Raw genomic sequence first — 6,134 nt, 5'->3', positions numbered from 1 at the left:
ATTCCTATGGAGTTCCTTTTAAGACCCTAAAGACAAATTTCTATAGAACATCTCTACGGAGTTCCTTTTAAGATCCTAAAGACAAATTTCTATAGAACATTTCTATGGAGTTCCTTTTAAGATTGTAAAGACGAATTTCTATAAAACATCTCTACGGAGTTCCTTTTAAGATCCTAAAGACAAATTTCTATAGAACATTTCTATTGAGTTCCTTTCAAGATTGTAAAGACAAATTTCTACAGAACATTTCAACGGAGTTCTTTTAAAGATCCTAAAGACAAATTTCTATAGAACATTTCTATTGAGTTCCTTTCAAGATTGTAAAGACAAATTTCTTTCGAACATTTCTCTGCAGTTGCTTTATAGACCCAAAAGACAAATCTCTATAAAACCTATGTCGATGTTTGTAATGTGCTTGTACTTTGCCGAGGTACTAGAGAACTGTACTGTAGGCATTAACGATTACAGTAAATGCAGTGGCAAAAATAATTGGCACTACAACCACAAAGTGATCTGTTTTAAACGTTTATTGCACTTCAGACTAGATACATGCATCATACATACTACATACACAATTTAGAACAGTCAGCATACATGCTTCAGCCTAGAACTTGCAACACACAAACTGTAGCTGCCAATGCGCTTCACGGATCAAGCTGGTGGTGCTAACATACGAAACAGGAAAACATTTGTGGCACACTCGACTGGAGTTGACATCTGAGAAAAGCAGGCTTGTCTAAGACAAGAAATCTTCGCATTAAAACTGCAGAAGGACCTGCTGTTCCAGCAATGCACATTAAACGGTTGGATACTAAAGCCTGAAAATAGATTCATATCAATGTGCACAGATATATGTGCACTGCAATGTTTTGCATCAGCTCCACAAAACCACACTAAACTTATAAAACACAGCATTCTGGCCTATTTTGAAGTGTAAAAAGAACGCTGGCAGTCCTTGTAAAAATGCAGCAAACAGTGGTACTCCTGGAGAAGTGCATCATATATTGTACAAAGCTTAATAAGCTTGAATGTTGTTATAAGGCAAATTTTGAGATCAGGCTCAATATTCCAAAATTATGCTGGGAAATACAAACATGACTGACGCACACCAATACCTAAGAAAACGATTTAGCTCAGGAGCTCCTATGCATGTGAATAGTGAAATCGTTTTTCTTGGCAACCACAGGACTGAACTTGATGTTTGTTATTTAAAACATTTTTAATTGGTGTTATTTACATTTAGACCAATTTTTATTAAGAATGGTTGAAAATTGCACAATTTAAAAAAAACTTATGTTTAGAACTATAACTCACAAAAAAAAAACTAGCAAGCACAATTCTGTTCTGCAAATCGGAATTGGCCTCGAGCTTTAGCTAAGGACCAACTCCGATGTCCCTCCTTAAATACGTGTGAAATTCCTAAATGGTTTTGAGACAACCACAAGGCTATTTTGAATTAAATTTGTAGCATTTGAGAAAGTTAAGGTCTACCGGTTGTTGGAAGAATTTCTATTCAGAGCCTAAAGTAAAAATTATTAAAAAGAGGCAGGTTTAAAGAAAAGTAAAAGCATGAAGTTTAATAATCCCCAACTCTGCAATAAAAACACATATCACAGTTCTGCAGACTGGATCAGCTATGTCTTAAGTCAAGGAATTTGATATATGAATTTACAGCTTGCGTGCAATGTTCCAATGTTTATAAGCATTTTGCACGTCCTACTCACAAATTAATGATTGTATTTTAGAGCAGTATATGACACGTCAATTTCGCCAACTTTAGTTATGGATTAGGTGCAACTAACAGAACGGTGATATCACTGTTTTTTTTAGTAAGAGTTGTTAACTTAATAGCTTCGTTTCTTGGAATTTTCGTGGATTTGTATGAAACGTCACTTGAATAAAAAATGTTACATCATGCTTGTGCTATGCGAATGATGCTTTTTTGAATGACGTGTTTACTTTGATTTAATAATGCTTTCCCATTTTACCTAATTCCTTCCTGGAGGCATGTAAGGCTTTAGTGAGGTATAAACAGATAAATGTAAATTATTTAATACTTAAATAAATAAATAATGTGGTTTGTCTCAGTATTCCAGTTTTTACCACCAGCATGACCTGTATGAAGCTTTGGCTACTGCTCACATGTTGCAAGTTCATTCTTACATGATCGCCCACTACTTCCTGGAAAGCAGCGAGGAAAGGCTAGCTTTTAACCTCGTTGGTTCCGCCTGGTACTCTGCCACGGTGAAGCCTGCAAAATACAATTGAAAATCATTTTAAAAAGGTGTAATGAACATTTAGCCATAATGTATAGGCAGGCGCAAACATGTCACAATTATATATATCTACAAATGTGGTATAAATATTTATATGTATATAGTTGTAGCACTACACTGTTTCATTTAAGTATTTCAGAAAAAAATTATAACAAGAAAGTAGCAGAAGTATCTCCGTCAAGAGGGACAGTTCTCAGGCAATCACTTTTGAGAATATTTTCACTTTCCCAAGATTTTGTGACACTAGAACTAGGCCAATGCACCGACACTAGAATGCCATTGCTAGTGACAAAAATAAAGTGTTTCCAAAAGAGAGCAGCCCAGTCGCACATTAACGTCATCTTGTAATGACAACACATTTTAAGTTTAACATATGTAAGCAAGCAGGAACACCCATGAACTAAGGCTCCTATACAGACATCGCGCTACGCATAGCAAACAAATTTTTGGAAGAAAAAGAGAATGATCTACAGGCTTCTATTGTTCAGCGGGTGAAAAAATATTACATCTGCCGGTCGCCATAGTTCGTATGTGCTATGCCTAATATGGCAGTATTCAATTTCTCACGTGGAGCTTGAGACTTTGAGCAATCATGATAACGATGCATTTAACTATCTGTTGCATGGGGACCAATGTTTGCAATGAAGTTTGCAATGCCAAGTTTGGACTGCCGTCCTCAATTTTGCATCGCTTTCACAGGCAGAGGAAAAAATTGGCTTTATCGCTCAGCCCCTGGTCCGTATAATTTTCTCTCCTAGGCGCATGTTGAGGCACCGGCCAGTCTGCGCCATGTACATTTGACCAAATATGCATATGATCACAGAAATAGACAACACTACCCCTGACAGACACAAGACAAATTTAATGGTATCTTTAATAAAGCAAGTCTCCCTGGCCAGGGTGCATTTCTTAGTTCACTTGTACACTGCTATGCACATGTATTTCTAGCGAAAAATAAAGCAGGCAGGATATGCATGGCAGCCCGCAAGCGAATTGAGAAAGGCAAGCAGGCAAGGGAGGCTTGCGTCGGTGAGAAATACCACCAAATTTGTCCATTACGTGTCACAGGTAGTGTACTGTACTCCTTTCACATGTGGTCAAACTTATAGGGCAAACTGGCCGGTGCCTAAACATGTGCCTAAGAGATGACCATATTTCGCTCAAAAGACCAGTATGCTTGTCCTACTTGGCCATGCATTGTCACAATAGGGCATAAGGTAGGATTAAGATTGTTCATCTGTGTTCACCCACACTGAAAAATTAACTAGAGAAATCAGTGAGGCATACCACATAAATAAGAAGACATGTGTGAGCGAGCTTTCATTAATAATGCACAAAAAAAGATATCCTTTCTAGATGACAAGGGATCGAAATCAGTCTGCCTATTTATTACTGAAGTAACCGAGCAGAGCGAATACTGACCTTCATATTTATTTTCAGCAAATTCAAGCTAATCAAATGTGCATTTGCCAGACACAGTTTTTCTGGGAACAGGACAGAAATAACTGGGAAGATATTAATGATAAACAATGGTGTGCACACTACGTGCTTAGACTTGTGACATATGTGACAAACTACACTACAAATTCTTACATGCACAGGTAACTGCATGAGCTTGCAGCACAAACAGGAAAAATATGGAAATAAATGCAACAGCATAGGAAACAGTTTTAAGACAATAAAACCAAACTAAAAAGCGATAAACATACTGTGTACTAAACAAAAATAAAATTTATGTTGCAGCCAAACAATTTATGCAGGAAAAAATACTAAACATCAGGACATGTTAGGTCTAGTTTTATACAGAACATGATAATGTGTGCATAATCTTTAAGCACACATGTAAGTAAGTTGAATACAGTTGCATAAATATTTATCCTCTTTAGTAAACTGCATAAACTAATGTGTCGCTAAACTGAACCATGAATGATACCAAGATCCAACTTTTTTGGAACATGTACAATTCATACATACCTGACATGAGCATCCAGCCATGCTGCTGCAGGAACTCGTATGGGGTCTGCATTTCTGGGGGCTCCTCCTTTTAGTGGACACTGTTGCAGGCCAAGGCCTCGCCACTACAAAATGAGTTGTGTTAGCTTATAGCAGTGGAGCAATAAAGTTGTCATATCGTAAACACATGCAAGGAGCACCTAAAATAGTCACGAAAACAATGTCTGCACTAGTACATGATGGCAAGAGAGCAAAAGGTTGAAATTATTGAATGGCTTGATAATATGGACCTCTTCATCAAAGTAAATTTTTGGGCACGTCGCAACTGCACATTACAATGTATTTAAAAATTTTTTTAGAGAGTCGTTTTTTTTATTACTTAGATTAAGCAACTTTCCCCTACCATGTTTATTTATGTGAAAGTTATGTCAGCACAGCTTGTCATGACAAGAAAGCTATACTAGTAAGTAGCAAGCTGTGATTGGCTTACATTTTTTCCTGCTGCTCGTAAGCCTAAAACCTCGTAAGCAGAGATTCCCCACAACGTCGAAGCATTTATAAGCAAGGAAACGTCATTGAAAGAATCGGTGAAGATTCAGGTGGATCGTTAGTATGCAACTGCAGCATAAAAACGGGAGCTCACGCACAGGTGCACAAGATGATTTCCGAACGTAATCTATCTCAGCGGAAGAAAACGCTTATCAGGATTATCAATTCCGCATTGTGGCAACAAATTTGCGTAACTAAATTCTGACAACCAGTGCGCCGCAAGCATCAGCACAGATTTCACTGTTGCCGTGGGTGTTCTATTTCCTACGTCCGCAAGGCACTCTATGCACACGATAAGCACGCACAACACACGTGTAGTTAGCAACTACGATTGCTTACCTTTTGAACAGTACGATGAGATCGAAAAGAGCTCTCCGAGTTGCCAGTGCTGCGTCGACGATGTTGATCCAGCATACATGCCGTTGCGTAATGGACGAGCTGAGGCACGCTAATAATACGCATTATTTCATCGCGACGTCCACAAAACATTTCACGACCACCCAAGACAAAGGGAACACACTCCACGGCATGAAAATCGTTGGTCCACATTTGCCTGGCGCGCCACGCATACGGCGAGTTTGCAGCGAGACGCAGGCTATCTTCCGGCACTTTCGTGCACACGAACTACACCACATTTCATTACGGCAAACCTAAAAACACACGATCAAACAAACACATCGAAGCAGCGTGCACTACCAATCGGCACATTCAAGACGGAGGAATAACAACACGACTTATTTTACCGGCCGCGTGGGACCGGCGCCGCCAGCGCCGTCTGTATACTTGTGAGGCTGTTGTGGCCTCCGTGATGCCAGCAATAATAACCACTACAGCACGTTTTTGTGCCATTTTGTGCCCAATTACGTATATATTTGTTGCGAGACAAAAGGAACCATCGACCAGTCTATATCGTACACTAGAATTTAGCGCAGGAAGAAATTCCATGACCAATTCTTGCTTTTGAATCACTTATGCCGCTAGTAGCCATGAAAGCATGGCCTTCGAGATGCAGTTATGTGATCCTGAGAAATCTGTGGCTGGGGCGTGATTTGAACGATTTGAACTCCGATCACCTGCCTTAAAGCGCCTAAATGACATTTCCCGCAGCCGTTAGCTGCGCTACTTGGGCCGTAACTTCGTTTTAAGTAGCTTCCTGCTGTCTTCAACATTGATCGTAGCCCAGAAATTTTTGACACAATCTCGGAGGTACACATGGCCGTGTGCGATGTTTCCGTGTACTTTGTAATTGTCCATCGCAACGCAACAAATATGCGATGGTTCTTAATTTTGCTCGTGTGGCGCAGGTTATACCCATGTCGTCCGTATCTTGCTTTCGTGTCGGTGTGTTTATCGTGC

At 39.4% G+C, this 6,134-nt stretch overlaps 1 long non-coding RNA gene across 1 annotated transcript; it reads right to left on the bottom strand.

The window, feature by feature from the left end:
- Positions 1–951: 951 nt before the first annotated feature.
- LOC125943104 (uncharacterized) lies at positions 952–5,610 on the bottom strand. Its single transcript, XR_007465556.1, has 3 exons — positions 5,118–5,610; positions 4,251–4,354; positions 952–2,251 (listed from the first exon to the last, which is right to left on the bottom strand). It is a non-coding gene; the product is annotated as an uncharacterized LOC125943104 (long non-coding RNA).
- Positions 5,611–6,134: the final 524 nt, after the last annotated feature.

Source organism: Dermacentor silvarum, chromosome 2 (genome assembly GCF_013339745.2).
Source record: "Dermacentor silvarum isolate Dsil-2018 chromosome 2, BIME_Dsil_1.4, whole genome shotgun sequence".
NCBI lineage: Eukaryota > Metazoa > Arthropoda > Arachnida > Ixodida > Ixodidae > Dermacentor > Dermacentor silvarum.
The sequence above is the reverse complement of the archived record's forward strand: the minus strand, read 5'-3'. Positions and strand labels throughout refer to the sequence as shown.